This window comes from Lissotriton helveticus, chromosome 1_1, assembly GCF_964261635.1.
Source record: "Lissotriton helveticus chromosome 1_1, aLisHel1.1, whole genome shotgun sequence".
Classification (NCBI taxonomy): domain Eukaryota; kingdom Metazoa; phylum Chordata; class Amphibia; order Caudata; family Salamandridae; genus Lissotriton; species Lissotriton helveticus.
The window spans coordinates 433,976,409-433,984,549 of record NC_136057.1 but is presented as its reverse complement, the minus strand read 5'-3'; the positions used below and the strand labels follow the sequence as shown (position 1 = coordinate 433,984,549).

The window sequence follows — 8,141 nt, the reverse complement described above, 5'->3', positions numbered from 1 at the left end:
CCCCGGGAGCGGGCTGGGATGTGAAGGTGTCATCCCCCCCGTGCAGGGCTGCCTGCCAGGGGAGGCCCCAGACATACTCTGTTCGATTGGGCATGCTCTGTCCGTTTAGGGATTGACTGTTGACTAGCCTCAGCTGTTGTTTCAAGCAAAGAGCTCCCACCCCTCATGGACATCCGACTCGAGGGCCTGCTGCCTGGCAGGAGGCCGTTCCCCTTACCCAGCAGAGCGAAGGCAGAGTGGCCCCTACAGCTCGCGCTCCCCTGTGATCTGACCCAAGCGGAAGGGGTCGGTAGTGCCAGGTCCCGGATGCTGCCACCCAGCAGGTCCATAGGCCCCTGTGCCATGCTGTCACCCCTCTCCGCCCAGCCCATTTTGGTAGCAGCTTGGAATGACCGTTCAGAGGGGTGCCACCGCCGCCAGGCTTCGGCACCCCTGTGTCTCACTCAGGCTGCTCCTCGGCTGCCTCTACCTTCCGGCGGAGATGGCTGGGCCTGCCAGGCACATCCGACTGCACCTCTCCACCCCTCTAGCAAGCCCTCTGGCCCAGACTCGCTCCTTCCCCTAGCAAGCGCCTGAGAGGGAGGGGTGTGCAAAGGTTGCCAGTTGGGGAGATGGGCACGCAGCTCCCAAACCCCACTCCATCAGCAGGTGCGGCTACTTGGTTGATCCTGCCAGTAGCATATGCTTGTTTCAAAGATTAAGCCATGCACGTGTAAGTACACACAGCCGGTACAGTGAAATTGCAAGTGGCTCATTAAATCAGTTACTGTTCCTTTGATTGCTCCATCTGATACTTGGATAACTGTGGTAATTCTAGAGCTAATACATGTCGACCTCCCGGGATGCGTGCATTTATCAGACCAAGACCAATCCGGGCTCGCCCGGCCACTTTGGTGACTCTAGATAACCTTGGGCCGATCGCACCTCCCAGTGTCTGCGATGATACATTCGGATGTCTGTCCTATCAACTTTCGATGGTACTTTCTGAGCCTACCATGGTGACCACAGGTAAGGAGGATTCAGGGTTCGATTCCAGAGAGGGAGCCTGAGAAACGGCTACCACATCCAAGGAAGGCAGCAGGCGCACAAATTACCCACTCCTGACTAGGGGAGATAGTGAAGAAAAATAACAATACAGTACTCTTTGGAGGCCCTGAATTTGCAATGAGTACACTTTAAATCCTTTGACGAGAATCCATTGGAGGGCAAGTCTAGTGCTAGCAGCCACTGTAATTCCAGGTCCACTAGCATATATTAAGGTTGCTGCAGTTAAAAAGCTCACAGTTGTATTTTGGGATTGAGCAGGTGGTCCGCCGCAAGGCGAGCTACCGCCTGTCCCAGCCCCTGCCTCTTGGTGCCCCCTTTACGCTCTTGACTGAGTGTCCTGGGGGTCCGAAGTGTTTACTTTGAAAAAATTAGAGTGTTCAATGCAGGCCAGTTGCCTGAATACTTCAGCTAGGAATAATGGAATAGGACTCCGGTTTTATTTTGTTGGTTTTTAGAACTGGGGCCATGATTAAGAGGGATGGCCGGGGGCATTTGTATTGTGCCGCTAGAGGTGAAATTCTTGGACTGGCACAAGACGAACCAAAGCAAAAGTATTTGCCAAGAATGTTTACCTTAATCAAGAACGAAAGTCGGAGGTTAGAAGATGATAAGATACCGTCGTAGTTCCGACCATAAACGATGCCGATTAGCGATCCGGGGCGTTATTCCCATGACCCGCCGAGCAGCTTCATGGAAACCAAAGTCTTTGGGTTCCGGGGGGAGTATGGTTGCAAAGCTGAAACTTAAAGGAATTGACGGAAGGGCACCACCAGGAGTGGAGCCTGTGGCTTAATTTGACTCCACCCTGGAAACCTCACCCAGCCCGGACACAGAAAGGATTGACAGATTGATAGTTCTTTCTCCATTCTGAGGGTGGTGGCACATGGCCGTTCTTAGTTGGTGGAGCGATTTGTCTGGTTAATTTCGATAACGAATTAGTTATATGACTCCCAGTGGTCGCCGTCCAACTTCTTAGAGGGACAAGTGGCGTTCAGCCACCCGAGATCGAGCAATAACAGGTCTTGATGCCCTTAGATGTCCGGGTCTGCACACGGGCTACACTGAATGGATCAGCATATGTCTACCCTTCGCCGACAGGTGCGGTTAACCCGCTGAACCCCATTCATGATAGGGATTGGAATTTTTTCCCATGAACGAGGAATTTCCAGTAAGTGCGCGTCATAAGCTCACGTTGATTAAGTCCCTGCCCTTTGTACACATCGCCTGTCGCTACTACCGATTGGATGGTTTAGTAAGATCCTTAGATCGGCCCCGCCGGGGTTGGCAACGGCCCTGGTGGAGCGCCAAGAAGACAATCAAACTTGACTATCTAGAGAAAGAAAACGTTGTAACAAGGTTTCTGTAGGTGAACCTGCAGAAGGATCATTAACGGCGAAGCGGCCCAAGCGACCGACTGCTCCAGCCCGAAGCCCTCAGCCGCCTCCTGCAAGCACAGGGCCCGACCCTGCCCTGGTCCGCCCCGGCCGGTGGAGCGGTCCTTAGACGCATGGGGTGCTAGGGTGAGGACCGGGCCTTCGGCGGGCTTCTTCCACCGGGAAGGACCTGACCAACACGTGAGGTATTGGGGCCGGGGGCGGTCCCCTTCCCCTGTCCCTCTCTGGAGGGGCACAGCGGTACACCCTCCCGTGACAGAACTGATGCTCACCCGGCACGACCCTCGCGGTGGGGGGAAACCGAATGGCAGTGCCTCTCTGGGCTGGTACGACCCCCCTCAAAAGGCCTTGCCACTGCCTGGGCCATCCAGCTCCTGAATCCAGGCCCGACCGGGCTTCGGGTGACTGAGGAGCAGCCCTTCTCATGCTGCAGGGTAGCCTGGAAGAGAAGGAGTTGAGGGCCTTTGAGGGGACCCCGGCTCCTCTCGGTGAGAGGCATGGCACGTGGGGGTCGGCCTGGCTCTTCCCTTCCGGCGCCTCCGATCTGGGCAAGGGTGGGGTGGGTTACTCGCCAGCCCGCCGGGACAGCTCGGGCCATGAGGTGATGGGCGGCTGATGTGCAGGTGGGGCAACCCTCCCTCGTTGCTAGGTACCCGGTTCAACCGAGGTGGAGGGGTTTGAAGACTCACACGGTCCCTCTCGGTTACTCTTTGAGGGACCAGCAGCAGAGTGGCTGCCTGCTACAGTCCCTCCGGGAGCCACCCTTGCCTGCGGGTGGGTGGGGGGACTCCCAGGCTGAGCGCTTCCAGAGGGGAAGTCTTGAATGGGGCACCCGGGCCATCTCTCTGTACGGGCGGTGGACAGACGGCGTCACCTTCCTCCCACCTCTCCTGCGCCCACAGGTGGGCGAACATTTTTGAAAAGTTGCCTGTGACTCTTAGCAGTGGATCGCTTGGCTGGCACATTGATGAAGACCGCAGCTAGCTGCGAGAATTAGTGTGAATTGCAGGACACATTGATCATTGACACTTGCGGCCTTGGTTCCTCCCAGGGCTTCGTCTGTCTGAGGGTCACTCAATCGTCAATCGCCCTGGGGCCTCACCGGTACCTGGCTGAGGCCATCACAGGGTTAGCTCCATTTCCCTTTAGCCTCCCACAAGGTCAGACCCCCCGATCGCCCGTGGCAGGGTCCTTCACCGGGTCCTGTCATGGAGGTACGCTGCAGTTGCGCCTAGCCCCGCTTCCCCACCTGGGCGGGGAAGGGGGTCCAGCAACCGGACCACCACTCAGGTCCGTCCTGGGCCACCTGGCTGCATGCCATGCATGGCTGTCTGTGGTGTCCCACAGGCTGCCCGCACACACATGCCTCGGGCACCCACCTTGGCAGCCGGCTTCCCGGGGAAGACAAATCCCCTCCAGATCTGATCCAGGGAAAGAGATCGCGTTGCCGGGATGCCAGGCCCCTGGTCTGGCAGGGGCCGGCCTTCCCCGGCTCCCCCAATGCTTCAGCGTTTTTTTCACTACGACCTCAGATCATCAGACATGGCGACCCGCTAAATTTAAGCATATTACTAAGCAGAGGAAAAGAAACTAACCAGGATTCCCCCAGTAACAGCGAGTGAAGAGGGAAGAGCCCAGCACCAAATCCCCGCCCAGCTGTGGGCATGGGAAATGGGGCGTACAGAAGACCGACTCCCCGGTGTCGCTCAGGGGGCCCAAGTCCTTCTGATCGAGGCTCACCCCGGGGACGGTATTAGGCCGGTAGCGGCCCCTGTGCCGGGATTGGGTCTTCTTGGAGTCGGGTTGCTTGGGAAGGTGTGACCCGCTCCGGGTATAGTGGCAGGTGGGGAGTTTGACTGGAGCGGTACACCTGTCAAACAATAACGCAGGTGTCCTAAGGCGAGCTCAGGGAGGACAGAACCCTCCCGCAGAGCAGAAGGGCAAAAGCTTGCTTGATCCCGATTTTCAGTATGAATACAGATCGTGAAAGCGGGGCCTCACGATCCTTCTGACTTTTTGGGTTTCAAGCAGGAGATGTCAAGAAAAGTTACCACAGGGATAACTGGCTTGTGGCAGCCAAGCGTTCATAGCGGCGTCGCTTTTTGATCCTTGAATGTCGGCTCTTCCTATCATTGTGAAGCAGAATTCACCAAGCATTGGTTAGTTCACCCACTAATAGGGAATGTGAGCTGGGTTTAGACCATCGTGAGACAGTTAGTTTTACCCTACTGATGATGTGTTGTTGCAATAGTAAGCCTGCTTAGTACGAGAGGAACCACAGGTTCAGACATTTGGTGTATGTGCTTGGCTGAGGAGCCAATGGGGCAAAGCTACCATCTGTGGAATTATGACTGAATGTATCTAAGTCAGAATCCCCCCTAAACCGTAACGATATTGCAGTGCCTTTGAGCCTTTGTTGGCCTGGGAAAGCCGACCTCTCTGCGGGGGGTGGGGGAGCGGTACGTAGAGCAGCTTGCTTGGGGACCGGAGCGCGGGCGGAAGGCGCCACCTCCATTGCCCTTAGTGCACCGCATGTTTGTGAGGCACCCGATGCTAAATCATTCGTAGACAACTTGATTCTCGGTCAGGGATTCGTAATTAGCAGTGCAGCTACCTAACTTCGATCTATTATAAGTCATCCTCTGAGCCAAGCTTTTGTCTCTCCATCTGTGGGCACCCGCAGACACCATCCCCCACCTTACCTGAGTGTGGGTCCCTCTGCCACCGGGCGGCGGGAGGGATGCGGAGGGGGTAATGTGGACCTGAAGGAGGCCGCCTCCACCACATGCCCTCCAGCACAAGGGCCGCCCCTCCCCTCCTTGCCCCACTGGGGTATGGGGACGGGGGCCACCATCCCTTGCGGGTCAGCAGGGTGACCATATGGCCTGGACTGGCCGGGCCCCCCTTCCCACTGCTCCCACGCAAGTTGAGCAGGGTGGCGAGCAGCTCCGGGGAAGCAGCATCCCAAGCAGCGGCCTCGTAGCACCTAGCCACCCTCGCTGTCATCGGACCGCAAGGTCCAGCTGTCACCTGGCTGCATGAACAGATGGCCCTACGGGCTGGGTGACCAGATGACCCTGCGGGCCAGGTGACCAGATGGCCCTGCTACTTCCAACTTTTGTTCTTCCCCAGGGTTCTGTAAGCCCCCACTATGTGAGGGCTTAATAGTCAAGGAAAATGGGCCCCCTTGGGCAGGTCAGCGGGGTAGAGGACGTGGCCTGAGCGTAACCATCCTTGGTTCCTGCCCCCCGGGCTCCGGAAAGGTGGAAGGCACACCCGCCTGAGGCAGCACCCTGAATAAGGGTCTGGGTGTGGGGGTGACAGTCAGTATCTGGGGCAGGGCTGCTGCATAGCGGGGAGGACTGCCTAGCTCCCCTCTGTCTCAGGGGCAAGGAGCAGCAGGAGGCCAGCCCTGCCTGAAAGGGGGTCCGAGCCGGAGCTGGAGCCCTGAGCAGGGGACACCTGGACCCGGACTGGGTTGCCAGCGACTTGCAGATGTCCCACGCCATCCATGGAGGTCCACCAGGGCCTGGGAGGCTCTCCCCGGCCTGGCTGGGTTCGGTAGCAGTCACAGGGCCCGGGGTTTGAGCTTCGTCCGGTGGGCCCTAGGGTGTGGGAGCCCCCTGGTTCTGCAAGCCAGCCGAGGATCCGGGTGCTGGTCACGTGGGTCCATCAGGGCCTGGGGAGTGTCTCCCCTGCCTGGCTGGGTTCGGAAGCAGGGACCAGGCCCAGGGCTTCAGCTCGTCCGGCAGGCCCTGTGGTGTGGGAGCCCCCTAGTACTCCAAGCCAGCTGAGGGTCCAGGTGCTAGGGACCTGGGTCGATCGGACCAAGGGAGGCTCTCCCCGGTCTGGCTACGTTCAGAAGCGCGGACCAAGTCTGGGGCTTTGCTCCATCCGGCAAGCCCTGGGGTGCGGGAACCCCCTTGTCCTGCAAGCCAGCCGAGGGTCTGGGTGCTGGGGACCTGGGTCCATTGGTGCCCGGGAAGGCACTTTCCGGCCTGGCTGGGTTTGGAAGTAGGGACTGGGCCGGGGCTTGAGCTCCATACTGCAGGCTCTGGGGTGCAGGAGCCCCTCAGTCCTGCAAGCCAGGCAAGGTTCCGGGTGCTGAGGACCTGGGTCCATCGGGGCCCGGGGATACTCTCCCCAGCCTGGCTGGGTTCAGAAGCAGGGACCAGGCCCGGGGCTTGAGCTCCGTTCAGCAGGCCCTGGGGTGCACAAGCCCCCTGTCCTGCAAGCCAGCTGAGGGTCCTGGCGCTGGTGACGGTGGCTCCATCGGGGCCCGTGGAGGCTCTCCCCGGCCTGGCTAGGGTTCAGAAGCTGGGACCGGGCCCGGGGCTTGAGTTCCGTCTGGCAGGCCTTGGGGCGAGGGAGTCTCCCCGTCCTGCAAGCCAGCTGAGGGTCCGGGTGCTGGGGACGGGGGCCCAGGGAGGCTCTCCCTAGCCTGGCTAGGGTTTGGAAGCTGGGACTCGGTCCAGGGCTTGAGGTCCATCTAGCAGGTCGTGGAGTGCGGCAGCCCCCCATCCTGCAAGCCAGCCAAGGGACGGGGCGCTGGGGACGGTGGGCCTGGGGACACTCTCCCTGGCCTGGCTAGGGTTTGGAAGCTGGGACTGGGCCCGGGGCTTGAGCTCTGTCCGGAGGGCCCTGGGATGCGGCAGCCTCCCGTCCTACAAGCCAGCCGAATGTCTGGGAGCTGGGGACGGGGGTCCCATCGGGCCCGGCGAGGCTCTCCGTGGCCTGGCTAAGGTTCGGAAATTGGGGGCGGGCCTGGGGCTTGAGCTCCATCCGGTGGGCCCTGGAGTGCAGGAGATCCCAGTCCTGCAATCCAGCCGAGGGTCCGGGCACTGGGGACGGGGGCCCAGGTAGGCTCTCCCTGGCCTGGCTAGGGTTTGCAAGCTGGGACTGGGCCCAGGGCTTGAGCACTGGCCAGCGGGCCCTGAGATGCGGGAGCCTGGCGTCCTGCAAGCCAGCCGAATGTCCAGGAGCTGGGGACGGGGCTCCCATCGGGCCCGTGGAGGCTCTCCGCGGCCTGGCTAGGGTTCGGAAGTGGGGGCCGGGCCTGGTGCTTGAGCTCCATCCGGCGGGCCGTGGTGTGCAGGAGCCCCCAGTCCTGCAATCCAGCCGAGGGTCCGGGCGCTGGGGACAGGGGTCTATCGGGACCTGGAGCGGCTCTCCCCGGCCTGGCCTAGTATTCGGAAGCTGGGACTGGGACCAGGCCTGGGGCTTAAGCCCCGTCCGGCAAATCTCTGCACACTCTGCTGGCGGAGCGGCGTACTCTGCCCACCCCTAGTTTTTAGACGTAAACACACTTAGGAGCCCTCAACTAAAATATCCCTGGGGGTCAGTTCATTTGACCCCTTTATTATAAGTACTGCATAGTTAATGAAATCAAGCATCTGATATTTTCTCTGTGTCTTACCTCCTTAGTTTCCCAATCTTTATATACATTTTTCTTATAAATTTCTATTTTTCCTGTTAGTTTAAGCAACAATGTCTCTTTAAAATAAAGTTTTGTATTTTGAAGCCTGGTAGAGCGCTTTTTTTTCCCAGTAAACACCCTTTTTTTCAAATGTTTTTAATTTTCTCTCATTTCAGTGGTTTTGACTTATTTTTCAAATTACCAAGCCCTTTTGAGCGAGACCACCCTCCAGAAGCGAACTCAAGACTGTGAGTATAGTACTAGTGAAACCTGCCCTGCAGCGA

At 58.9% G+C, this 8,141-nt stretch overlaps 3 pseudogenes; all 3 read left to right on the top strand.

Moving 5' to 3' along the window:
* The first annotated feature begins 655 nt into the window (after window positions 1–655).
* Window positions 656–2,436, top strand: LOC144781531 (18S ribosomal RNA; annotated as a pseudogene).
* Window positions 2,437–3,373: 937 nt separating this feature from the next.
* Window positions 3,374–3,514, top strand: LOC144779849 (5.8S ribosomal RNA; annotated as a pseudogene).
* Window positions 3,515–3,964: 450 nt separating this feature from the next.
* LOC144778714 (28S ribosomal RNA) lies at window positions 3,965–5,100 on the top strand (annotated as a pseudogene).
* The last annotated feature ends 3,041 nt before the right edge of the window (window positions 5,101–8,141 follow it).